The 15,358-nt window shown below is 40.2% G+C and overlaps 1 protein-coding gene across 9 annotated transcripts in view; it reads right to left on the reverse strand.

The window, feature by feature from the left end:
• The window catches only part of SOX2 (SRY-box transcription factor 2), a 107,812-nt gene that overhangs the window by 32,054 nt on the left and 60,400 nt on the right, over window positions 1-15,358 (reverse strand). For 4 of the 9 annotated variants that reach the window (XR_006283978.1, XR_006283976.1, XM_007059069.4 and 1 more), the window contains one exon: window positions 11,381-11,658. The exons of 2 other annotated variants lie outside the window; for them this stretch is intronic. The gene's annotated coding sequence lies outside the window, so the exon portion shown is untranslated. Of the gene's footprint in view, window positions 1-11,380; window positions 11,980-15,358 lie in introns of those variants that run through there. 3 more of the 9 variants (XR_005226830.2, XR_006283973.1, XR_006283980.1) reach the window with 2 other exon arrangements.

Below are 15,358 nucleotides of genomic sequence, written 5' to 3' on the forward strand. Positions count from 1 at the left end.
CAGAAATCGGCCACAGCTCTGTGCATCGTGCCCTGTCCCCCTGGATGCTCTTCCCCCCGCCCCATCAATGCCCCCACTGCAGTGATTAACACCCGGATCTCTCTCTAGTCACTCACACCCCCGTCGTTGCAAAGGGGGCTGCTCGGCAGCACAGATCAGACCCCTAGCGCTGGGGCTAGGCAGTTTGGGACTCCTCCATTCCAGTCAGTCCCAGTCCTGAGGAAGGTGGCGAGTCTGATCCCGCGTTTGAAGCCCTTTCTTTTGTTTCTCAAAAGCAGGGAAGTTGGATCGCGGTTCCTGGGGCCCAGGGTTTGGCTGCATTCTCCCCCCCCCCCTCACCATCTCAGGCCCTTCTCCATTCAAACCCTGGAAATCAACACAAAGCGTCCCCCACATTCAAATCTCTCAGCTCCTCCCCCCCCCCCGAAGAAAGCTTATTTAAACAAAGGGGGAAAACCAAGTGAAATAAGTGGTATTTTAACGTATCCATCAGCTCCCAAATTGCAGGATCATCCAAAGAAGGGAGAGATTGAAAAACAAAAAGGACAAGCAAGCCCCCCTTCCCCCGCCCCCGATCTGTGCTAGAAGGGGATAGACCCCCTCGCCCCTTATTCCTCCGGTCTCAAGTACTTTCTGTGACTGTCCCCAGCCTGGCCCAGGTGCTGGGAGGGAGCGTGGAGGTGGGCTGGGTTGCGGGGAAGTGGGTAGGAGAAAGGGGGCCAGCTAGAGGAGTGGGGCCTGCGCCTTCGACTCGGGAGGGTAATTTTAGACTCTCCCCTATTGTCCCGATGTAAAGATTTCAATAGGTGGGAGCTCAATGCTGGAGAGAGATGGCAGCACGTCCGTTACAAATAGGTAGTTTTGTTTCCCTTGTTGTCACTACACGGCGCCAAACAAAGCCCCAGCTAAGTTTACTTCCACTCTCTTGTTGGGATCTTTGTTGCGAAAATGCACTTGACTACAAAGCAAGGAAGAAAAGAAGAAGAAGAAGAAGAAGAAAAAGCAAAAGCGTTTCGGTGCTTAAACGACTAGGGGCTTACCCCCCACCCCGGTTTCTTCAAATGTAGCGATTTGTATCGACAGGCACGTTCCGTTTGTTAACTCGGTAAAATAGATGATTTTCTTTCCCCGGTCCCTCTGCGCCCACTTCCCCCTCCCTCCCCTTTCTCGCCTTTTTTGTACCTGTGCTTGTGTGTAAACGTTCTGAACTCAGGCTGTCCAATCCAGTCAGCTAAATCTGCACCCCGATCGTCAACAGACTTCTCCAGCTTTTTAAATGAAATTTGTTTCAACTAAAAGCATTGGGGAGAGGAGGGCTGAGGGCAGGAAGGGAAAAGGGGGGCAATCTCCCCCCATGATAGTAATTTTATTTTACTCTTTAGAGAGACCCACATATTGTAAAATCTTCTATTTTTAAACTGTTCATCCGATTAAACCAAAGAATGACTTGGAAACACACACACACGGAGATGAGATATATTGAGAGGCTGCCCTGTACTTTCTGAGCTAGGGGCTTCAGGTATGGGCCTGCTGCGCCCCCTACTGGTAGATTTACCTCCCCGAGAATGTCCCTCAGTTTACTTTTAAAATGAAATGTTTTGAAATAATAAAGCGAAAGAAAAGAAGAAGAAGAAGAAAAAAAAACCGGGAACCAAATAATTATATGTAATCTAAATAATAAATAAAACCCAACAGCATGAATGCATCTTTTTTATGGATTATGCAAATATAACCTATCAGAGTTAACGTGTTTAATTCGAAAATGTACATCTAGCCCATAGACTGACAGGTTAAACCATAGAAAAATAGGTGCAAATTATGAGATTCAAGATATAAACGAATTCTGATTCTCCAGACACTACCGAGGGCACACCAACTATTTACTTTGTTATTGTTTATGCTTTGGTCTGCACTTGATAACATTATTCCAAAAAATCTTATGGATAATTAAGTTTGAAAAAAAGGGGGTGGGTGTGGGTGGTAGTGGTGTTTGTTTATCGTAATACATTGATCACTGATGGTTGGTGTTATGCAAGTCAGTCTTATTTTTATTCTCGGCTGTAGTTATAGAGACAGAATCCGTTGTAATTTTGTGTGTGTGAGATCCTCAGCTGAGGCAACGCAAGGAGCGATTTTACACATAACTAGATGCATATATTTGTGCCTGAACTCTATAATAACACAGTGAAGAGGTTAAAGTGGCTGGCTTGGCTCTTTCTTAATTGCATTTATCATATAAATAAGGTATGGAAATACCTAACAATTGTGTTATCATGAGTATTTACAGCTTTATTTTAATTAACGGTGTTTTACTTATCAATGCAATAAACTGTCTCAGGCATATATACATAATAATGTGCTATAGAAAATAAGAAAAAAGCGATAGCTCTTTCAGAAAATTCCCCCAGTTTCCTATATATATCTATATGTGTGTGTGTATCTCCATATATCGGGTTACTGGCTATTCCTTTAAACAATATAAAAACCATGAAATCGGAGTACCTCAATCTTAATTTATTAACAAGAATAACAACACTCTGTCGAAGAATATAGACATTTTAAAAGGGAGGCCTGGAGAAGGCTGGTTTAATCTGAATGGATTTTAAAATCGTTGCCTTTGGTATAATTTATGGAAATGAAAAGTGCTTACGTTAAACAAATAGTCTGCAAATGTTCTCAGCGATGGATTGTAAAGCAGTCAGGCTTATTCCTAGGTTATGAGTCTATTAACAAGAAAATTGATGTTAACTACTTGGATTTTTATTTGTTTACTGTTCTGACACAGGCTCTACCCACCAATTTCTTATAAAAGCCCTGAAGATACAACCTATCGTGTTAACTGTAAAAGAAATAATACCTACATATTATTTTTGTACTGACCCCACTAGTAACAAATCCAAAGCAAACTATTAAGCAGTCTTGTGGAGATTGAAGATTGCAGCCCCATTTTTTGTCCTTAGCTGCAAATAGAGGTTTAACTTGCAGTAATTAGGTGAGAACTAGCCAAGCATCTTACTATTATGATGCTTGTTAAAAACGCTTCTTTTCTGCATCTGCATTTGAGTGTGTTCCCCTCCAGTCTTAATCTTCTTATGGAAATGAAGGCGAACGGCAGGGAACCTGCAGAGACTTAGAGAATGTCCTTGTTAACTGGAATTTCTCAGCATTGCTAATTAGCAGAGTTTGACGACCACCAGTATTGGGGAAAGCTCTGTTTAGCCACTCACAAACCCTTCCGAGGAAGAGCAGACTAATTTTATTTTGTAATTAAAATCTGAAAAGGGCCCTATTTGACAGTTAGGGCTATGAGAGTTTTATCTCTCTGTGAAATAATTACTGCCTTGATAACTCAATTTTCTGCAAAATGTCAACTGTGAGCTCCAAAAGTTTTAATTTCATTACGTTAAAAAAAAATCTGAAGACGAAAATGTACAGAAAGATTCCCCCCCCCCCCCCCCTTCCAATTCTGGAACCAGTTAACTAGACAGGAGAAGCTAAAGTTAGCCAATGGAAGTTTTACCACGTTCAGTATAACCCAATCTCCAGTGACTTTAAAATTCCACATGGCAAGTGGTTGTAGTGCTGATGAGTAAAAGGTGGGGGGGGATACCCTAAAATATTTTTCCCCCCAGAGGAAGGTCTCCCAAATAAGAACACCAAGGAAGGTTCAGGCCAATACTGATGTAGTTCTGTTAGCGAAGCTTTGTTCACTTACATCCATTAATAAGGATGGGGGTGGGGGATCATTATCCTGTACTGAAGATATTACAAGTATGAGTTAAGGTGATTAACCATTTTCTTTAAATACCGCGATGTCATGAAATTTTTAAAGTATGATATATTATAAGGAAAACAGACCATTGTTTGTGCATTCCGTGAAGCAACTGATTATATATATAAAAAAAACAACAACTAACAAAGCGTCTAATATTTTGTTTACCTTTTTAAGTTTTCAAGGAGGGGAACCCTCAAAACCTTAATCACAATCTCTGAACAATGAAAGGCACCGGAATAAACTTCAAAACTTGCGTTAGACATGACCTACTTTAGGGTTACGCACCAGCACCCCTCTCTCCAGTCTGAGTCCTGCTTTCTAAGCGACTACGAAACCCACCCCATTTTCAGAATTCTACCCCTAGCCCCGAGGGTAGATTGTTTGTTTCTGGAGGGAATGAGGATGCGTGGAAGGTGAATTATTTGGGGGGGGGGGGGGGAGAGGAGAGAAGGGGACAAGCTGGAGCAAGCGTAATCCACCCTGCTTACATTTTAGATATTTTTTTGATTATTTAAAACTGTTTAATCTGCTTTTTGTTCCTGTCTGTCCAGCAAACAGCCCGATTGTACCGCTCAGAAGTGGTATTATATGTACAAACGAACAAGGGGGTGGCGGGGGGGGGGGGGGTGGATGACAAATACTTCATCCAAACCCAATTTCACCCAATAATTTCATTCAAGGACTCTAAGGACCCTTGAAAGCTGCGGAATGCAGAGCAAGCTCCACATTCCTCCCTTGTCCCTTCTTTCATCCTAATTCTTACTAATGAAATCTAAAAAAGAGCACACGTGCGGCCGAGAGGAAAAACTAACTATATTGAAAGTGTTCACTCCTGCGAGCATTCCAGTTGCGACAGCACAAGAATTCGTGACATACAGAGCGATCAGATTGCCTGTGCTGGGCGCCTGGGACTAGAAAGCGATTTAATTTAAATCCACTACCAGAGGTTCCAGTCGCCTCATCTGCCACTGGAATTTATTTCACCGCAATGCAAGTTGCCCATTACAAACAAACAAAAATCCTATAAGATTCTGATTTGATATTAAACTTGCGTTGCAAACAAACAAGCAAAGCCTTTGAAATTTAAAAAGACCCCTTCAGCCAGATTTCTCCCTTCCTCTAGTGGAACAAGAAACAAAATAAAAAACCCTAAAGCCTGGATATAATTTAAAATAGATAAAATATAAGATCAAGAGACAAGCTTTCTCTCTCTCTCTCACACACACACACACACCTGTGAGAATAATTTTCAAAGGCATCTAAATAAATATCCTACCGTTTGACCAGACACTCCTATGCAATTTATCTTAACTAGCCAACAGCTTTTTAAAAATCCTTCAGATTTTGTCCGCTCACCTGGGAGATAATATTTCCTACCCCCTCTTTCACTAGAAGATAAACATTTCCCATATTTATTTATTCATTCCATAATCCTATCAATACAACAGCAATCCAGCACCAGTGTTTAGCATAAATTCATAGGTTATTGCACAATATAAATGAGTAAAAGCATAGTTAAGTGTAGGCCCTTTACTGTATATATAGACCCTTTTAACAGGATCCTTTTTGGCAGTCTATTTAGAGTTATCTTTCCTTCCTAGTTTTGTAAGAACAAATGAGTTTTCTTTTCCCATTGTAACTGAATGAACTCATGTATATTAAACACAAAAACCTCTCCTGAAGAACGTTAACTGCTTGATTTAAACCCACAAAAACAGGAGCATTCAGAATGAAAGGTTTCCAATTCCTCTTTAACTCTCCCAGTATTGCAGAACATGAAGGATGGGTACATTCTCAGAAAATCTCAACAACTGGGCATGGATGTGTTCAATCCAAATATATTGTCCATTGCTTAAATTTGGGTTTGAGATTTATTTTATTTTCGACTCTTTTCCAGTTTTAAGGAAAATGCTTTTAAACCATATCTGTTATTAGGACCATGCATGGCATCAAAATCAAATGAGGTCTCCTTTGGACCCAGTACAGTTTTGATGGAATTTTTATGGTTCTTCCATTGAAATCATGACTCCCAAAGAAGCTCATGCAATTTCAATGGAAGTTTTTGCAGCACAGACTGAGGTACTTCAAGGTTGCTTTTCTCCTCAGTGCACCTCAACACACCCTGGGAGCCTGGGGCATGGTTTGAAAAAGTACATGGTTAAAAAACAAACAAACTTCCAATAATTCACAGATCACTGACACCATCATCCATAATGCAACCAAGATGGTGCCTTTTATCTCACTGCGTTCTTCATAGTCCTTAATTTGGGGATCATTGACAGGACAGACGATAATGCCTCTTTCAGAACTTTTCAGTACTCCTTTTCTTTTTGGGAATACAGACTAACACGGCTGCTACTCTGAAACCTGTCTTTCAGAACTGTTATGATCTAGAATGACAATCTCTACATCTAGTGCATGGGTTTATTGACACCATAAGCTCATTGTGTCACATTATCCTTGTGATTTCAGAACTCTCCAGCGACCAACTAGTGATGGATTTTAATGCACATTATAGACTAGCTGTCTTTTATGTAAACTCATATTTAAGGAGTATTTAATCTGCAGAGCATAGAGACTGTGCACATTTCCCATTTATAAAGTGCCTTCCATTCAAGGATCTCAAAGAGCTTTAAAAATATTAACGAAGCCTAAGAACCGTATGAGGTAGCATTTCAAAGGGGGGTACAGAGAGATGAGAAGTAATTTGAACAAGGTCTCCAAGCTGAGGGTAGAATCCAGAAGTCCAGACACTCTCCGTCTCTTGCTCTAACCACTCATCCCTCTACCTTCCTTGTTTGATGAAAACAAAGTCTATAAAAGTGAGGGCCCTTGATCCAGAGCGAGGCTACAACTACCATTATATATATATATTAACAGATGTAACAAGCGAATTATTTTTGCCAAACAAAATTATCTGGACATAGAGCTTCTCTGATTTCTGTAACTAGAGCTGTCTGATTTAAATAAACAAAAGTCCCAGTGAGCCACAATACTTACGTATCGATTTTAAGAGCTTAGCACCTTGAGTCAAGATGTCTTTCAGGCTTATAAGGGTGCCCTAATTCCCACTGAAGTTAATGGGGGTTTTGCAGTGAACACACACAGACTGTATAGTGAAGGGTGTTCCACCTGGAGCGACATACACTGTCCGAGGTCTTTGGGTGATACCGATGAGACTTCCCAGATATGGTCCAAATTGGCAAGGATGAGTGCTCTGTGCATGGTTCTCACATAGGGCTCCGATATTCTATTTGTGCGAGAACTGCAAACAGTTCCTTGTTATTGAGGGAGGATGCTAAAAAGCCAGATGAAAGTGGGCTTTAATGCCTAGTCCTTGGGAATTTCTTGTCGTGCCACAGGAAGGGGGCTGAGGGAGAAGGGTTCCAAGGAAAAGTAAGAAAAAACAACCTTGGAAATTGGCATTTAAAGTTGGTTTTAGATTGTGTTCTTACATTATGTTTTCAGAAACACTGGAAATCAGGATCCCTTCCTAACTCCAAAGGAAAAGAAATATTTTCTCTATAACACCAAGAGGAGACTAATAAATAGAGATTATATGTAGAGCACCATTATTCCCAAAGCGTTTTCCAAATGTAGGGCCCAATCCTAACTCAATGGCACTACTCGCATGACTAAGGCTGTATCAGGCCCTTCAACTGATACAGACTATGTCTAGGAAAATCAACCTCTAAAAACTAAATTTGGTTAAAGCAATGACTCCTGAGCTGTGACTTTATAAATCAAAATTTTACTGAGAGAGAGGGGGCAGTTTATGGCTCAGCTATAAACCCCCTTACAATAGTTCTTTGTAAAGGGAACACTAACAGCACCTCTCATAGAATTGAGTTAATCATTCACTTTTCAGTGAGAGCTACTAAAATTTTTGCAAACTGCCTCCTGATGTTAAACATTTGGGTATAAACTGATCTGATTTTTTTTTCATTTCCTGTAATAATGGTCATTGACATATAATATCTCTGTTTATAGCCAGCTTGATAGCTCTTGACAGATCTATATAGATCTATACCTATATCTTTGCTTAGTTAATTTCAAAGTTACATATTCAATGCATACTAACTAAGAAAACAGTTCACAGGAAAAATGAGAATTCTGCTGTACCGTGCCTTTGCTATTGTATGCTCAAATAAATTGGTTAGTCTCTACGGTGCCACAAGTACTCCTTTTTTTTTTGTGAATACAGACTAACACGGCTGCTACTCTGAAACCAGAAAATACACTGTCTTTATTTTAGCCACTCTTACTAGAAAACTGCTTTATTAGGCTTTCAACCAGAGAGCAAACTGAAAAAAAAATGGCGAAAGCATATTCAGTATAATAAACACTCACTTTTTTGGGAGATGCTATTCATATACAATATCTAAAGTGAAAAGCTTATTAGGAGACCAACTAATGTAAGAATCATAAAATATTAAAACTGCTGCCTTATAACTTTGCTCCAAGCTGCCAACTGATGACACAAAATAACCACAATTTAGCAGAAATAATTTGGTTTCAATTAGTGTTTCCTCTCACATGCAGTACAGAAAAACCTGCATTGGGGTTTTGCACTGCACCTTGCAACTACAATAGTTCAATGAGTTACACTGAGCTACACAGAGTCCTATATCAGCCAAAAAGCTGGAAGATAATGTAGCACTTTCCATAGATTTTGGTTAATTTTTTAAAATCATTGAGGATTTTTAATTTGACCAATCAAAAGGAAAAAAAATCATGTCTCAAATGATAGAGTTAAACTAACGCTTCTTCCTCAAATGTATACAGAGTGATTTTGTGTGTGGGGGGGGGAGGGGGTATCCCCCCAGTTTTAAAACATGGTCTCTTAGGATATATTTTCCAAGTAAAACTGAAGTGTTAAATTCTAAATAAAAAATATCTGCCAATACTGGCCTCTTCTAAAATATCTTGAGATGAAAAAGATAGCAAAAGCATATGCCTGCAAAAGGTCTGAATTTTATGATATAATTAGAACTATTGGATAGCAAAATCATTACATTCATTTGTTTAAAATACTAGCAAAGGGATCTGTGTTTTAATGATGATCTGGTATCCTAATATAAAGTATCAGTTAGGGTATGTAACGTTATTGCTACTGCACAGACACTCAGGTTGTCAATATCTAAGTCTGAGTTAAAGCAACATGCAGGAACTAGAAGTGCTAAAACCAGTGTTTACAAATACATAGGGAAACGTCTTTGTTTAATTTCTAGTTATTAATTGTTAATTATTAATTATTATTATTATTGTTTATGAGACTATAAACACAAAGAGTAGGCAATCTCCCTTTAGCGATTTCTGGTTTCGGTCATTTGTTCATCTTGAATTTTTATTGATTTCCATGTACCTTTTTAAAAAAAGAATCCAAAACTTTTTTCGGACAGTTCTCTAACCTTGACTTAAATCTCTTTCACATCATCTCATTTTAATTGCCAGTGTATTTTATCTTTCTAAAGTTTTTTTTTTTTTTTTTTGGCAAAGAAGAGCCATATAAACCCAGATAACAAGGTTCTTGCTGTTCCCATAACTGGTACTGCTCAGCTCCCACCGTGTCCAATAGGGGGCGCTGAGATAACCTGCTCAGCGCCGCCTCACATCTGAGCCCAGCACCAGCCCCAGAAGAAGGGAGGACAGCTTGGAAGCTTAGCAGGGTCGAGTACAGATCTTTAGTCTTCATGGATAAAAAGAGATTAAAGGCTAAATTCTTTTTTTGTATCAATTTTAACCAACTACGAAAATGTAGAGCTTTTATCCTTTGATGTTTCCTAGAAAGAAACTGTTATATCAGTTGAGAAATTACATCGTTTCAGAGCCAACACACCCAGCCACAGAGTGGTAAAATAATTTAATTAAAAAGTAATAATATGAAGACTTGATCTTCTTTAGAGGCACTTAAAAGCTGGCACAAGCAGCCTCCCCTTCCCTTCTCCCCACTGTTTCAAATGTTTTCTGAATTGCCATTACATCTGATTAATTATTTTAAAAAATCAAATAACTCTTGATTATGACTCTTATTAATGGTTAGTAAGTTTGGGGGTTTTTCTTCTTCTTCTCCCCCCCCCCCTCCCCGTCTTTCCTTTATATTATTCCTACATTTCCTACAAATCTACTCTAAAGGGGCAAGGTATCATGGCAAAACCAAACCATTTTAAAATAATAAATTTACATCCATTTATGGTACCAAGCCTAAATAAAATTGTGACTGGTTCCCCACTACAAAAACTCTTCACCTGTATTTAAATAGCATGTCTTTAATTACAGCAGTTGGGGATGTATGAGGCTGAAATGAAATTAGCAGTCATTACCAGTCCTTTAACTCTGTGGTGCTTTTGATCAGCACTAAATTAGCTTTCCAGTCCTAACAAAGGCTCTATAGCAAGCACTGGGCTGTAAATAAGACAGCTCGACCTGCCCTCCACACCTTTTCTCTTGTCAATCACAGCTCTATCATTCAGCTCAAGATTAACCTTTATCTATCCAATTCTTTAAAAAAAATAAAAAAATAAAAATCGCACAACTTTGCTAACAGCACCCAAAAAGAGCTTCTCGCGAAATGGTTTCATAATTAGCCAAAATGTCAAAATCTGCCAATTCCAAATCAATTTTATGGGTATTAGAAGGCAGTAGAAGATTCAGGTAGTTACATTTATTTCTCTATCACTACCTCTGAATGGCCACCCCTCATGTAGTGATCTGCTCACGGAGAATCCCCGTTTCTTTCCTGCCTTCCAAGAATTATTTTAGAGCGCCTGTTTTGGAGGACCGGGGATGGGGAGAAATCTGAGGCTTTTTGTAAAGGCGTTACTCTGCTGAAAATAATCAGTTTGCGCTTTGGGAAGGCTGCAAATCAGCAAGGGGGGAAAACAGCAGCCTTCCGGTAGGAGTCAGGTAGAGGCTAATCTTCACGTTACCATTAGGGGGCGCGAGAGAGCAGGTCCTAGCCTTATACAGCTGGCAGCTTGCCAACGAAGCTAGCCGCTTCATCATGCTATACCTATATATTCTCAGGTAATTTCCCCCACCCACGCCCGTGTATTCCCCTCCACCACACACAACACCCCTTCCGTGGAAGTGGCCCCAAACAGGAGCTATTTCCCGGAAACCAAATTAACAGGGCATCAAATGAAACAGCAAGATCTCTAAACCGGTTCCTTCCAGGTAAATGTACATTCTACAGTTTTGACCAAGTTCTAGCCCAGACTTCCTCTCTCCGTATCCTGCAAAGGGGTCACGCCAAATCAACCAGCATCGTTTTAAACATCCAATAGGTGGAAAGCTGACGATCACCTCTCTTTGCTCAAAGCTGAATAGGTCACAGAGCCATTTGCGCCACATAGGGAGGAGAGGGGGAAGTTTTTGCAAGGCAGCTAGTCCTGCCTAACATTCAGGATGCAGCAAACTAATGCACAATTCATTTCACTTGAGCAAAACGCAGACGTCCACATGCCGTTCCCAACATGTAATGTTTCATTCCCAGACTTGCCAGTTACACGATTGGTAAATGGAGGTACATTTCCAGATTTTTAAAGGTCTCAGGGAAGAGGGGAGGGGAACCGTGAATGTCAAAGTTCTCTTGCAACTACTTACATGTCCATGCCAGATCAGGGTGTTGTCCAGTAAGCAGTTTGATTGGCAGGATACAGCGAAAGTCCGCGTGGACTCTTTGAGTTCTATTCAGCCCCGAGGGGTTGATCACTTTTCACCGGACACAGGCAGTTGAAGGAAGCTTTCACGTCCCCTTCTCTTCTCTTATCCTTCTCCATCCAGGACAGAGAATGAATCCATTTCGGTTTTTCTTCCCCCGGCTCTCCTTCCGTTTGCCTACACATCCTCCAAATCCTAGCCCTAGCTTTTAACTGCAGTCCCTGGAACAAGGGGGGAAAAATCGTTTATGGTTTTAAAAAAATCCAAATGGCTGATTTGTGTGTGTGTGTGTGTGTGTGTGTGCATTATAAGAAAGCACCCACAACAACAAAAAAGTCACTTCTCTGTCCTCCACCGTGAAGCAGAATAATAATAATAATAAAAAAGCTTTATATTTTTGCAGTGGGTATTCAAAGATAATTTGATGCCATTGTTTCTGCTACAGATGGTTCTTTTTAATACAATAACACTGCTCTTTGTGCGTACTACACACAATAAAAATCGAAAGCGTTCTCCTGAATAACCATTTTGTTCTCGCTTGTATAGGGCCAACAAAAGCTACCGTGAGGTAATGGGTTCTGTTTATTGAAGCCATAGAATAGGGGTTTGATAAAGATTTTTTTTATATAGGAGAGGAAAAAATAAAGCCCTCGCAAGGTCGAACTGATCTCTTCATGTTTTTATTATTATTATTAACGTTTTCACCAGTAGATTTATTTCAATTGCAGCTGCAGGGCTTTTCCCCTCGAGTACTAATCAGCCCAAACATCTGTTTATTTTCATTTGGGGAGATCTGCAGTTGTATCCAAAGCTAAACATCTAGAGTTTACGAGGGAGTGGGGCAAAACAGCACACAGGCGAAGGCATGGCAAATGAGTGACGGAGAAACCAGGCTAAGGAGAACCTATATCTAATCTTATCTGTCTATCTGTGTGTGTGTATGTGTGTGTGTGTGTGTAGTTTTTCAATCTGCTGTCCACACACACAAAGGCATAAACTGATCCTAACGGACATCAGGATTAGCATAAAGTATTTTCAATCATGTTAATAGGCAGGCATGTATCTATTCCCCCACACAAGCACGGTGCAGATCCCCCACTAGTCTGATTAAAACATGACGCATTCCCCATCAAAGTTCCTACCTCCTCTTTAATTGTTTCTGTAAATAAGGATATTTAACTAGTCCTTTCTCCGGCGCCTCAGGTTTACCCCGAAGTGTATCTCAACCACCAGAAATGGAAAGTTAAAATGTATCTAGGATGCTCTGGGATCTACCAGAGTTCGTTTCAATTGCTAACTTCTGCTTAGTAATGAATACATTAGCAACACTAAAAATGATATTAGAGGGAAACACTAGGAGGCAGCTTTTTATTTGCTTGTGAGTTGTTTCATAGGTCACGAATTCTGCATCCTGAAATCGCCCTCGTTCACCTCATTTTTGGATTTGGTTACGGCTGAGGTCTGTATCAAGTGCAAGAAAACCCCAAAGCAAAAGAAAGTGCTTAGACAATAGGTCTCTGCGGGAAAGTTGTTAGTCAGGGCCTGTGTTTGTCTACCTTTCTATAGGAATTAATGCCACAGCTCTCTGTGCCTCTGTAGCCCGGACTGACAGTAATCCACCTCTGTGACTTCTGCCCTTTGTGTTTTCATAAAACTGGGCTCACTTGTAGCAAGACAACAGCCCAGAATAATGACTTTAACCTTCAAACGTTCTTTAATTAGCTTTTTCAGCAAAATAAAAGATGCTCAAATGAGCCCTTTGACAAAAATGACCTGCGCCTTCAAACTCCACTTTCCCTCTTGGAACTAAAACGTTATTGGTTTAGAACTCATCTGAAGTCACCTAATAAGGGATTATTTGCGAACTGTTACTGACACGCCAATTAAAACTTTTCCGATGGAATGATGGAAGCACAGATAAGCATCAAAACGGAAACTTAAACTACAGTATTTGCACATGGCTTGTTTTGCACCAAGCAGTTTTATACCTCAGGATAAACATCTTAGCACCAGCTTGCTGAGAACTAAAGGGGGAAGACGGAGGGGACCAGTTGAAAACTGGTTTGATCAGTGCAAACACCTAATGAGAAACGTGAAATGTTGCCCCAATATTTACAAAGATTACTACCATATAATCGTGACTTCAATAGTTCAACAGTTTTAAACAGAAATATAGACACACATCTATATTTCTATATTATACAGATTCTCAGAGGGTCTGCCTTCCGAATGCGATATGGACAGCTTTTATTTTACAAGCTTAATACCGATGAGTTCATTTGCATATAGCTTCGATCCGTTCACCGGCAGCTGCATTTCGCTGAGTCTTATGTAATTTTGCAATAGCATTTAAATACTACAAGAAAAAATAATAAGTGAACACAACTCTAAAGTGCACGAGGCTTAGGAAATCGTGTAAATACTTCACTGAACTGTAAAATTCAGGAAGTAATTGAGAAACGTTATTTTATTACTCAGGCCAGTGAAGGAAGTAGCCTACTGGCAAATATGGCATTTTTTTCTATCTACAATGGGCCTTTTGGTTAACTCTGAATCAGACTCTGAAAGCCTGATTAGCTTATCGAGGAAACATGATTCACTCAGACAAAACCTCCTGGTGACTCAGATAGTCAACGTCGTGGTGAGATACTGTGTACAAATCTTGGTAGGGGTTTACAGGAAAAATTAAAAAGGCACGCCAAATAATTATGACAAAGAGATCACCAGAAACGTAGGCGGGAAATATGAAAGCATCTCTTTAGCCTTAAGCACTCATTTGGTTTAAATCTCAATTTGTACATAACCAGAACTGAAACCATTAGTTTATAGGGACAGGGTGGCCGCAATTGATAGATATGTACCAATATATAATACTTTCTGGAGAAGAGAAGAACCACAAATTGGATTGGCTTCTAGAAAACAGGTCTCTACATGTATTTTCATTCCATCCAGCTCAGGTTTCTGGCTCAGACACATACTGGAAGCATTCACTGTGAACTAAAGTTTATTTCCCGTCCTCTGTAGTGTTACTAAATAATTTACCAAAGTTTGGCTTTTACAGCGCACGCTTAGTTCGCAATAACCCCGCGAATCCAGGAACGCAGATAAGACAACAGATCACTTCAAGGCTGCGTATAAACGTTACACGTGCAAGCCCAAAAGAAACGAAACATCTGTTTCATATTTGTGCTCTTTTCCTTGCTTGAATAGCTGTGAATGAAGAGTATCTGCCCAATACCGCTAATATGTGCCAAGGGAGTGAATAGATCCGCGGGGGGTTTACCTGGAGTGAAAATACTGATCTCTAAATTAAAGAATGGAGGAATGTGTTTCTGTAACTAGTTCCTTGCAAAGTCGTGGGGGTTTTGCACGGCCAGCATGTTTTTGCTTGTTTGTTTGTTTTTGGTAGTCCTTTTTCCGTAGTTTAATCGAACTCATAACCACAGGCAAGACTGTTGTATAAAATCTAGTCCCACAGCTAATCTTCCCACGGGGAATTAAGTTGAACGTTTAACGGGACAAACAGGTCATTCTTTTTAAAATGTGGATCGGTGACAAAGGGGTTGAAGTTTAATACCAGCGGATTTCTCTTTTAATCGCAATGTGCACATTTGTTCTCCACCATCCTGAAAATTACACACTGCAACCAAATGCAGATTTCCAGTAGTGCGGTTTGAAATGCCGCTTTTTTGACTCGTTATGTGCAACGGAGGTGGCAGCAAAAATAGCCGTAGGGCACCAATAGTGCAGGGAATTTGGGGCACGGTGGACGGATCTCCCTGCCTGGATTTTCGAATCAAGAGTTTTCCAGGAGCCTGCATTCAAAAGCAAATCAGCCTGCTGCAGAAGGGTGCCCCAGGTTTTAGTTTTAAAACTTCACATAACATCCCAGAGGGAGACTGCCGAATTAATAAGGTACAA

This window comes from Chelonia mydas, chromosome 9 (assembly GCF_015237465.2).
Source record: "Chelonia mydas isolate rCheMyd1 chromosome 9, rCheMyd1.pri.v2, whole genome shotgun sequence".
NCBI lineage: Eukaryota > Metazoa > Chordata > Testudines > Cheloniidae > Chelonia > Chelonia mydas.